The sequence below is a fragment of the Lactuca sativa genome, chromosome 8, assembly GCF_002870075.4.
Source record: "Lactuca sativa cultivar Salinas chromosome 8, Lsat_Salinas_v11, whole genome shotgun sequence".
Taxonomy (NCBI): domain Eukaryota; kingdom Viridiplantae; phylum Streptophyta; class Magnoliopsida; order Asterales; family Asteraceae; genus Lactuca; species Lactuca sativa.
The window spans coordinates 186,066,298-186,079,973 of NC_056630.2; positions in this window are offsets into that span (position 1 = coordinate 186,066,298).

The following is a 13,676-nucleotide window of genomic DNA, read 5'->3' on the forward strand; positions in this document are numbered from 1 at the left end:
AAGTGTTTATAAAATAATACCATGTATATCGGTTCTGATTCCATACTAATTTTGTTTTATGCAGTTACTAAGCCTCCACCTTTAAGCCTGCAAATTGTCTTCCTTCCTCCCAACATTTGAAGTAACCATTCTGACATATTTTTTCCATCTTTCCTTCACTACATGTGTACCATGAGTTAGACAAGAGGAGAACCAATCAATAGTAGTCCTGCATTTGAGAATATAAGTGCAAGTATTTCAAGGAGCTGATCAATGATATGCCTGCATTTAATTTCTAAATTGTCTCATGTACTAATGATTATATGCTTAAATCATTCGTCCTTTATTTTTCAGCTGTTGTGAATTTAAAGAATTTAAAGAAACATTTTCATGCTACTTGATAAATTAATTTAAAGAAACAAGAAAACCTTTTACTTTTAGTATAGGTGCTTCACTTGCTGTTGTTGTGGATGCTATCAGAAAAGGTGCAGCTGCATAAGGCATGACAATTACAGACTATGTTTGGCGTGGACATGATCCCACATCTTAGTAAGACTGCACCTGCACTTGACCTTTTTAAAGCTAAATTCGAGGTAATGCTATTAATTTGAATACCTTTTTAACTTCACACAAATCTTATTTCTTCCATTCTTTTCATTCTTTTTATAAATACCGGTTGTTATGGATGAAGCAAGATCTGAACAAGCTGCATCCATGACTGAATTTCATTGGCTAGGGCATAAATTTCCAATATCAAATGCCAAAACTCGCGTTTCCATTTTGAAAGGTTAGTTATCATTTATCAGTCTTTAGTGCTTCCGAGGGTATGTCTAATTCTTCGATTTCCCGATTTACCCTTTCAGCTATAGGTGCTGTATTAGGGCAACGTACCGTTGAACGCAACCAACTGTTTGTTAGTATTGCAAAGAGTAAAAGATAAATTAGATTACACATGTCAAAGAGTCTCGATATTGATAACTGTTATGTATGGTCTATCAACACTTTACCACCCATTTTTTTAAATTTATAAATATGTAATGTATTAAATATGATTATAAAGCTATATTGTTATTGTTGCTATAGCTTAATTTATTCTATTCAATAGGACAATTTAAGATGCTGTAAGCACTTAATTGACATAGGTGTAGTTGATTTATTTGATTCGGCCAACCTTTTGACATCATGCCTAATTGCCTATAGTTTTATTTAATTGGACATTGATTACTTTAATCTTTAAACTTAAAAGAGGAAATATTAATAAGTTAAATAGTTTCTTATTATACAGTTACATATTTTATGACAAATAAAAATAAGATAACGGAAATAGGAATTTCCTAATATATAAATAAACAATAACATAACATTTAGCTATTTACCTCGAATAATATTAAATTTGTCAATTGTTAACTAAAACATATAATCTCTACTAAATATGACAATTGAAAACTAAAATTTGCAATTGCTAAATCCTAATAAGTAATAATCTAATATCAACTCAAAATTCTAAAAATAAACATACTCAGTAAATAGAAAATAAAATTTTATTTTTTTTGTTAATAAACTTCCTCCCTAAATATCTCACGATTTCAAAACTACTCAAGCCGCTCTAATCATCATAAACCAAGGTTATAAAAAATTTGTCATGGCGTGCCATGACTCTATAGTTTGTACTTGACAAAGCAATTTATAGCAACGTATTTCCATTAAATGGACATTTGTTTCGGTGAAAAAAATTGACTAAAGCGAGCACATTTTGGTCTAAATGAGATAGTTTTTGGAAAGGTCAAATTGACAAAAATGCGGCCATTTTGACATCAGGTGAAAATTGTGCTATAAAAATAACATGGAGCCTACAAAAGGTGATTAGGGGAATTTTATTAACTTTTGCAAAGTTTCAGTCTGAAATTACCAAATACGATTAGGGGCATTTTAGTAATCCTGGCAAAGTTTCGGTCTGACATCACCAAAATCAATGAGGGGCATTTTAGTAATTTTTTTGAAGTTTCAGTTTAAAATTACAACTATGACAAGGGGCATTTTGTAAATATATTAGACATGGTATATTGATATTATTTTCGATATCATACCACATTTATGAAAATATTATATATTTATTATATTTTTTCCTTATTCTACAAGCTTTTCAAATTTACAGTTTTTATATGGTAATTATTATTTTAAATATGATATGATTTTATCTATTTGTATACTTATATTTGAGATGGTATACTGATATTATTTTGGATATCATACAATATATAAAACATCTTTTAAGTATGGAAATGATATTACATTCCAAAATCTTTGTCATATCAACATTAACCAAATTTATATTTTCCTATATTTTGTAAATATATTAGACATGGTATATTGATATTATTTTCGATATCATACCATATTTATGAAAATATTGTATATTTATTATATAATTTCCTTATTCTACAAGCTTTTCAAATTTACAGTTTTTTATATGATAATTATTATCTTAAATATGATATGATTTTATTTATTTTTGTACTTATATTTGATATGGTATATTGATATTATTTTGGATATCATACCATATATAAAACATATCTTAAGTATGGAAATGATATTACATTCCAAAATCTTTATGTGATATCAGCATTAACCAAATTTATTTTTCCCTATAAATATACTGTCTACGATTTTTCATTACAAATCAAAATTCTCTCTAACTAATTATCCCCTTCCATTGCAGATAATAGTATTCCATGATATCTAACAATGCAGATTAGGTCGTCTTTGATAAGGTTGCTGAAATCAACGCATCTAAAGAGTCTTGGAACATATTTGTTAAAGTCGTCATGCTTTGGAAGCCGACCTATATAAACAATCCTAATATGGTCGCAAGCTTGAACATGATTTTAATTGACCAGGGGGTACTGTTTTTACACACTTTGTTTTTTAGATTATCATTTTCTTATGTTATTTCTATTCAAAAAAATTGAAATTCGATTTTTGTTATGCTTTTTTACTTCTATTCATACAATTTTAATAATCAAACTGTATTATTTTTAATAATAAACTTTAGTCTATGTAATGAAATCTCTTATTGAGTTTCTTTAGGGTTCATATCTATTTTTAACAATAATAAATAAATAAATAACTAGCTTCCCACCAAAAAGAAACTATTCACGTAATCTATTTGATGCCCACCGAAAGGAAATCAATCGCTGGAATGATTATCCGACACACAACAACCCACCAAAAGTCTGGCTCAAATAGATGGAAGCTATCAGCCGTAAGGAACAATCCCGTGCCGCCGCATTGCGCCGGTACACACACATACACATGCAAACTCTACGGTCTGGTCCGGTTTTTATATATTTTTAAATCTTAAAAACCGTAAGCCAAACCATTCACTACTGTTTGAAAAGTTCAAAACCGCAAGCCAAACCATAAAGAAAAAAAATATAAACCGTAAAACCAAACTGATGACCAGTTTGCCCGATTTCACGGTTTCAAACCGAACCGCAATCACCCTTTCGAAACGATACCCAACTTTTCATTCATCCACTTTAACAAGTAACTACATAGTTACTTTAATCTTATACATAAATCTGAAGTATTTAAATAACTGAATAATATATGTGCTTATTATCTATAACCAAAATGTTCTATGTTATACGAAATAATATAAGATGATTTTTATATGATTTACAATATATGTATTTACATACCTATAATGTATTTGCTGGTGATGGGTACCGAGGGATGAACAGAATAATGAGGGAGATTGATGATGAGAGATGAAAACAATAATAATAGGCCTTGACTTACTAATACTACTGTACTAAGCGATGCAATCATCTAACAAAGTGTAAATAACGACCATCAGACTATTAAAGACAGTCCTGTGGAACACATGCATGTTTATAACTTGTAGGTGATGGACTTTATGCCCATTTGATGTGCTCTACTTCTTACTGTATTACAGAGAAATCCATGAAAAAATACTGTCAACAACGATGATTATGATGATTATTAGGAATAAATATAAAAAAACCCTCCTAACATGTATTGTGGAAAAATCCCTAAAACAATGGCAGAGTTAGATGGGGCATTGGGGGTACTACAGTACCCCCAAAAAATGTTTTATATATATAAAAAATATTATTTGTAAACATGTTTCAAATTATTGTACCCCCAACTAAAGAGATTGTAACATGTTTTTTAATGCCCGATATTAAATAACTATATATAATATATTCACAATGTTTGTACCCCCATATCAAAATTCATAGTTCCGCCACTGCCCTAAAACAATATTATCAGCAACGATGATTATGATAATCCTTAGGGTAACTCCATAAGAATAAAAATAGAAGAAAACGGGAATGAGTAATCGAGTTAACTATTTGATAATTAAACATATTAAATATATTATTGTGGATTGAAAACCCTATATACTCATCAGGTTTTCAAATCCAACCCGCTTAGTTTCTTTGTATCACAAGTATCGATACAAAAGTATTTGATATTTGGAAATGATAAGAGATTCGAGGAAATACAAGCCATAGTTTAAAAGATATTATAAGGCCTGTATTGATTAAGTTTATACTTATGTTTCTTATATCAGTTATGACATCCCAAGTTTTAAATACTAATGAAAAATATTTTTTCAAAAATATATTTTATGGAACAAATTACGCATTTACAAATAATACTCTGTTTTAAAATAAACTTAAATTAAAAGCTTTTTTGAGGCCGTAAAAATGGCTATGTCATTGGCTATGTCATTGTATCAATACGATGATTTTAAATAAAATTAAAATTATATGTATTTTGAAAATATGCATTAATGACTTATGGCTTTCCAATATGATAATCAAACATAATAATAATAATATAATATATTAATTTGTAACACACGTATAGGCAGCAACAAGAACTCTTTGGAAAGTTGGAGAGAAGCGACATGAAAAACTTCTTCGTTGAACAAGCTATTATGTTGAAACAAGTCAATAATATTATGCCAATAAAAACTATGATCATGATCAAAACATGGAGGATCGTTTTCTAGAGTGTCATGTTATTCGTTTTTTTTTTGTTTTAGTTTGTGTCCAACGATTTTTTTTTCTTCAGAGAACACATGTTTTTATTTGTTTTGTGAAAATTATTAGTCTATCAAAACTTGGTCATTCATGCAAATGAAGAGATATAAAATAGAGGTGAACATATATGTGTATCTGTCTAAATTGCTCGGAATCGATGGTTTTTCTTGGTCATTCATGCAAATGAAGAAATAGAGGTGAACTTACATGTGAGTCATCTTATGTTTATAATGTCTAGTCAATATATTATGTGATTTATTTATTCATTTATATCATGTTACTAAAAGTTGACTTGAAAGGCCTACAACTTGCAATAATAGTAGGAGCTAATATGGTTTACCAGGCCATGTAGTCATCCCTTCGAAAACTTGAATCATCATGTTAAGTTATTTTTTTGTACTTTGTTAATTAATACGTAATTCTAAAATGTTTCAGTAACATTTTTTTTTTTGCGTTATGTGAAGTCTTTTGGAAAGGTTAGATCATTGATTTAGAACACACACAACGTCCAGACAACTTCTTTCAAACATTAACTTGTATCCATAATTCGTTGGCCGCTGGAAAGGAAAAAAAAACTTCTTTAAGACCATAACGGATGACTACATTGCATACATTAACTCAACGCTGAAAAATAAGACTGAGTTTTCATTTCAGTAGGTACGTAAAGTTTGATTCTAGTGCAACATTTTAGCTTGTGTTAAAGTAAATTTAAAAAGATAGAATGTGAAAAGAAACAAGATTTATAAAGCTTTTGAGAAAAGCATAGAACACTCAATATTGTATTTTCTAAAGGTTTTGGAAGAAACCTTTGTTGCCCGTGATTGTGACACAGTTACACGTCTGATTGTCACACATGTGGATATTGACAGAACCTTGATTGACAAACAACTACTTAAAATAACATCGGAGATCCCTATACGACAACTCAAATTATTTGTAACCCCCTTGACAAACATGTGCAATCTTGTCGTGTAGAGATATCCAATATATTTTAAAAAAAATTGTTTGTTGATCAAGGTTATGTCAATGTTCTTGCGTGGGACAAACACACGTGTAACCATGTCATAATCAACGGAACAAAGGTGTATTCTAAAACCTTTAGAAAATACGTTATTAGATGTTTTATGCATTGCTGAAAAAGTTTATGAAATTTGTTTATCTTTACATTCCCCAAAATAAAGTATGTTAGTTATGAATCTCTTTATAAATTTAAGATAACTCAAGCTAAGATGTTGCACTAAAATCAAAGTTTACGTACCTCAAATAAAAATTTAGTTTTATTTTTGAGCGATGAGTTATTGCATTCAATATAATAATCTATTAGTGTCTTAAAGAAGCTCCTTTTTCTTGTCATCGCCTAATGAATTATGGATAAGTGTCATTGTTTGAAAGAAGTTGTCAATGCATCTTGTGTCTTCTAGATCAATGATCTTCCGTTTCCAAAGGGACATCACATAACGCCAATAAAACCTGTTACTCAATTTTAGAACTATATACTACTTAAGAAAGTAGAAAAAAACTTAACATAACTTGATGATTCATGTTTTTAGGGTAAAACGTTTCGATATTTCTTTGACGATTGTTTCAAACATGGTCTGGACCTTCCAAGGAAACTTTTAATAAGTTAACAACCCTTTCTTATGGATGTTTTAGAAACATAGCCAAAGCATTATATAAACATGCATATAAAACAATCACTAATTAAACATATAATACGTAAAATAGACAGTATAAACATAGGATGACCGACATGTAGACTACCAACTACGACCACCAAGGAATTATTGTTATTAAAAATTGTAATTTTGAAATAGGTCCAACCTATTTGAGTTTTAAATAATTAAAAAAAATTACAAACCGGGCACCCAGTAGTAGAAGTGGTTTGTATTCTAACATTCAAAGAAAAATCTACGTTTTCGGGCAATATATACAAATATTTGCATCTGTTCACCTCTAAGGTTATATGTTTCTGTGTGTATGAATGATAAAGTTTTGATAGATTGGAAATTTTCACAAAATTAATAAAACATATATTCTCCGAAAAATTTATCGGACACAATTAAAAAAAAAAACGACTCACATGGCAGTTCAAAATACGAGCCTCCCCGGTTTAATCATGATCATAGTTGGAAATTGGCATAAGACCATTGACTTGTTCCAAGGGAATAATTTGTTCACCAAATAAGTTTTTCATGTCATTTACTCCAATTTCTAAAAGATGTGCAAAGAGTTCCATTGTGCTTATACCTGTTACAAATTAATGTATTATATTTTTATTTTTGATTATTATATTGGAAAAAGATAGATAATTAATATATATTATCAAAATACATATAATTATAATTTTGATATAACATCATCATGTAGAAAACACATGATGGAGTATCGTCCCCGACCTCTCAAACAGATGGATAGAAAGGGAGGATAAAATGAAATGCTAGAATGGAAGGATAAAAAGTATGTAATGATAGAAAGGAAAGATAAAAAAGTAGAATATTCTCAATGGTGCATGAACAATAGATAAAGATGTGGCAATGACACCATTGAGGAAAATGCATACCCGTAAGTATAGGGAATTGTATAAGTAATAGATATTGTACCACATAGAGACTATCCATCTTAAAGGAAGATGAAACAGATAATTACTGGTAAAAATGATTTGAATTCGATTAAACTATGAAAACTAATTTTAAAAACTAAACTAAAATAAATCTTAGCAAAGACTAATTTTTCTAAAACAACTCGAAGGAAATTTATTAATGCAATACTAAAACCAAAGTGACTAAAAGGAGCAAACACGCAATTTGGATTTTCACATAAAAAAGAAAAACAGGGTTTACTTGACACTTACAGTTAAGAATAGATTAGTTGGAGTTTAAAAAAATTGCTATATGGAATCTAAATTAATATTTAACATCTATTATTGGCGAGATAATAAACATTGTCAATTAACCTAATTTAATTAAACAGTTTTGACACTAAATACACATTTAAACATCAAACAATTATCACAATGTGTATCAATTAGCTTAATACATTAAAATCATCATTTAACCCCAGTCAACTAAACCTACTAAAATAAATTACTCCATGGCACTTTATTGAACAAAAAATAAACCTAATAGAATTAGTGTTTTAAGTATTTTCTGTGAATAATCAAGGGAAAACTTAAAATCAATAAAAGGAAAAATAAAAAAAGACATAAGACAAGAGTACTCCCCTTTTTCTGTGAGCCTGCGAGCCCACAAAAAGACAAAAAGAAATATACAGCCGAATTATTAGCCCAAAAGAAATAAAATCAGCAACCCGATCTAACAGCCCACATACGCTTCTTGGATCATTCTGGTGAGGAGTATCTGTGTTTGGCTGGCGGTTAAAAGGAGTTATCAGGTGGGTTGTGGTGGTTGTTGGCTGGTATGGAGTGGAAGAAGGGTTGCTGATGTCGGCTGCGGTGGTGTGTGGACGTTCGAGGGTGGTAATGGTGGAGAGGCTGGTGGTGTACGGTTGTGGCTGGAATGAGATTGTGGTGGGAATGGTGTTAATTTGATGATGGTGAATGGAGGAATAAGGTGGTTTATGGTGGTGTCGGGTGTTTAGGCTGTGAAGATGGTCATATAAGGTGTTTGCTGGTTGCGGTTAAAAGGAGTTATAGTGTAGGCTGTGGTGGTGCTGGAGTGGAGGGATAATGTTTGTCTGTGGTGTTAGCTCGGTGGTTCTCTTACGATGGTGAAGAAGGTTGTGACATGAGGCTTTTCCATTTTGAAATGTTACGGGTTGCTGCATCGAATGATTATGACTTTGTTCCTCTTTTGTATAAGTATACAAATATGCTTCTCTAATTTGTGTTGCACATAATTTAATCTTGATTTTTCGTGAATATGCTCAAGCTCCTTTTTGCATGGCTCCTTCTCAACCTTCAACTTTGAAGTGATCAATATCTCTCAATTTCATGTAATAAAAAATAATTTAGACTTCATGATATGCAGACCAACACGTACCAATACTCATATAAGGCACATGACGCTTAAGCAAACTTATGTATATACTTTAACAATCAACGGTTGATTTTGGACTTCATAATAGGAAGCCCGACACCCACCAAAACTTATAGAATAGACGGTGAAAAACCTGTTTTGCATTTGTAATAAGTAGTGAAATAAAATATGTCAATTAAATTACAAAGCATTAGTTGCTTTATATTAATTTTGTAAAAAGAAAACCAACGCTCACTGAACATGTTGAATAGGCGATATGGAACCTGAATAACTCGAGTTAATTACACTTGTGATAACAAGTGGTGATGCAAGTACTCAAGTCATAACAAGAAGCTTGTAAAAAGCTATAAATAGATTTCATGAAATGAAAACCAAAGCCCACCAGAACCCGGCGAAAAATCAGTTGGAGCCTAAGTAGTTTAAATAAACTTGTAAAAATAAGTTAATAAGCGGTAAGTTCCTTTAAGATTTTTGAACATCATAAAAAGAGGTCTAACACCTATCATCATATTGAATAGGTGTTAAAGAACTCATGCTAAGCAAGTCAAATCCAACTGAATGAGAAGAAAATACCATCTAGGATATTTATGATCCATCATTAAAATTAACATAAATCCGTTATCCATCTTTTAAAGCTAAAAGTTATGTAAAATTTTAAAATTTAGGTGTAAAAATAGTTTTTTTTTTAATTCTATTAGTGATCGAAAAACAAACACTAAACACATCTCCAAACTTTGAAATTTGCTTGTCTGAACAATAAAAAGAGAATTAACCATTAAGTGAAGACTATTCCTTGATAGAGTGTCATCTCTATAAGATTTGATGTTCCATGAAGGCATGTCGTTGATGGTTGATTTCCTAGCATATAATTTTTTTTTTCCCTTCTCCAAGACTCACCCCATCACCAACTAAACATAACATTTGTAGCTAGGAAAGGAATAAAGTCTCCGACTCAATATTATACTCAAAACTACAAAACAATAGCTTGATAAAATCGTATGTATTGAAAATTGTATAAAAGGAGAAAATAAAACCAGTAATACCTTTTTATAGATCTTTCATTTCCTTTTCCAATGTCATTGCACTACAAGAAAAGTACTGATTACTGACAAAGACGATGTAGTCCGCAACAATACAAAGAATAGTCACTAAATGATATAGTGACCAAAGTTTTGGTTGTCACTTTTCATCACTACAACTCCGTCACTAAATTGATTAGAGATAGAAATATATAAGGGGTCACTAAATAGCAACTAAAGTATAGTGGTTAGTACATATGTGAATAAAGTCCTGACTATTTTATTCAATTATGACATGTTTAGTGACCAAAAATATGTTATTGATTTTGGTTAATATTTATATTTACTGTTAGAGACCAAAAAAAAAAAATGATCAATTGTTAGGGATACTTGTATATGACTATAGTGACCAAAAAAATACCCAATTGTCAGGGATAATTGTAAATGATTATAGCGACCAAAAAAATGCTCATGAAATATTTATCATTAGAGAGAAAAAAAAATGGTCACTAATAAGGAAATACGAAAAAGATTATAGTTAGGTTGAGGAAATTTCTACAAATTAAGACCTAGTTAACGTTTACAATGATAACGTAAAATATTAAATTTCATTCTTAAAAAAAACTCATATATTTGATCCAAAGTTTTCAAGAACAAACATATCAAATAAACTTCACACCAAACCTCAAATAAATCAACTTTTAAAAAAAGCAAAGAAAAAATATGCAAAACTTTGTATAAAGTTACAATAACTAAATCCAATAAAATCCAATCAAACCTCATATTCGCTTTTAATGATTAAATGGGTTCCATGATCTTTATTGTCATCTTAAAACTCACCCACAAATGTCATTAACAATATGTGTTTCTTCCTAGTCTACCTAGTAAACCTTTAATAGATGCTTTTACACTTTATTAATAATTCACACAATAAAATCAAAATAAAAAACTTTTTTTTATTATATAATAAGTTTAATTATCTTGAAATTTTGTAATATTAAATTTCTAAAAATACCGCAGAATCCAATAACCATTCTTGTGCTCTGCACATTATGTGTCTTCAATATATTATTAGTTGTGGGACTCATATATTATATGAGTTTATTTACAAAATAAATAAACATCGCTTTAGAAAATTTAAATTTATAAGAAAAAAAATAAAATATTAATTATTAAAATTGAAATGTTTATTTATCTTTTAAATTTAAACTAATAATTTAAACAAATAAACAACTAAAATAATTGGATTCAATTTTGAAATTTAGAAATTATAAGAAAAGTTGCATTAATATATTAGATATTCATTTATTATTATATTTATTACATCTAAGTATTATATGAAATTTAATAAAATAAAAAAAACCATAAAATGACACATGCATATAATATAATCTAAACTTACCACAAAATGACATGTGACATAATACATAAAAGAATGATAAGTGGTAAAATTATTTTCATTTATTAGGGAGATACAACAATATAAAAAAGCAAGTTCTATTTTATTTGGTATTTATTGGTTCATGATACTTACATGAAATAATAGCATGATCATTACGCTTTTATAATGAATATTGTTTTATTTTCTAAATCTACTAAATTAAATTACATTTAATGTATCATAAAACAAAAACCATGTAGAGTGATACTTACTCGACTTCTGAAGGTCGCACCTTTTTAATACCCAATTTTCGGGGGACAACCATCTAAATAACAATAACACATATTTTTATTGGTAATTATAAGATAGTTACATAAATATATAATTTCGTCTAGAGTGTTGTTATTAAAAGTTAGTCTTATAGAAAATACCATCTTCGGGAAGTTAACTTTCTTCAACTTTTGTTGACTTGTCTTCTCTATTCCTTAATGTATCTGATCCATCAAGTGGCTACTAAAACACTACATACCAAACAAGTCCATAAAAAGGTACATAAAAGAAATTATGTTGGTGATTTAAGTGTAGTTAGTATTACCATCGAGATAGATTGGGTTCAATTTACTCACCGAAATTGGAGGTGTGGGGTGTACACTCGGAGTGATAAATGTGGACTCGAGAATACAGAGGGTCCAGGGGTAGCGCCCCTAGCAAGTTCAAGGGGCAAAGAAACTGATGATTTTTTCCCTAATAACTACCTTCAACCGAGATTTTTGTTGCCAATATGGTCTAACCACCATTTAATCGTCATCTTCCTTATATAAAAGGAAGATAGACATTGCATGCAAAAGTTAGAAAGCTTATGAACCGAAAAACGATCTCCATCTCCCTGCATTCGAAAAGTCTCGAAGAACACATAACACAATCAAGGTATTATGTGTTTGTGAATCAGATTGGTCTTGTGATCTGGTTTGATTTCTTGTATTATCCCATTAGTTTGTATTCGTGTAACCCCATAAATAAGGGTTGAATTATAGATTTTGGAAAGTGATTTCCAAACATGATCTAAGAGATCATCCAAGTTATTGTTATTCTAAACCCCTTAATTTCTAACATTCAAAATATGTTGTTTTGCAAGGAATAACAATGGATGAATTTTTAAGGGACATGAGTTCCAAATTCAGGAATCTAGAAAAGTTTGAAGGAAACAAATTTCTTCTTTGGTAGAAGAAGATTCACTTCCTTTTCACCACTCTGAAAGTTATTCGTGTTTTAAGCACTCTAGCACTAGAAGGAGTAAAGATGAAACTATGGAACATACCAAAAGAAGATGAAAGTAGGATAATGATGATTACATATGTCATGGTAACATATTGAATGATATTGTCTAATTCTCACTTTGATCTCTATCAATACCATGAATTGTTGGAACCTGAAAGTGAACCTCTAGCAATCCTAATCACCCTTGAAGATCCGAAGTCAGTCAGAGTTCCGAAATGAAGTAGTTGGTGTCTGGACTTGAATCTTTGCTCCAGAATTACTTTTGTATCCGGACTTGAAGATATGCTCCGGATAAGAAGTTCAGTTGAAGACATTTTGGAATGGACTATGTGTTCGGAATGTTTGTCTTTCCGAAACAATGTTTTGTCTTTGTTCATTTATTGTATTTGTCTTTAGCTTGATTTGACTCGTCATAGAACTTAGTCTCTTTTGTCAAACACGGATATTCAGAGTGTCAGAAGTAACTCTTTTGTCTTTGTTCATTTATTGTATTTGTCTTTAGCTTGATTTGACTCGTCATAGAACTTAGTCTCTTTTTTCAAACACGGATATTCAGAGTGTCAGAAGTAACTCTTTTATCCAGTCCTATGTATGTAATCAGTCAGTACTATGTACCTTGTTCTCCTATTTATGGGAGCATTCAAAGTTAAATCATATGACAGATCATTCACTCAAATATGGCAATATTCTAGTTACTTCATGTTTCAAATTATTCTCTCAAACATTCTTCTTGTTCTTCATTTATTATCTTTACCTTGATCATTATCTTCTATCTTCATTTATCTCTTGAACACTTTGTTGAATGCATTAACTCATATTTGACTGGTTTTACCAGACTTGACTGGAATACCTTTTAGTAAGCAGACATTGATCTTAAGTATTCATTCAAGGTTTGAGTTTTCGAACCTTGTCCCTGCACATCAGATCGTCCTTGTTTTCACAATTG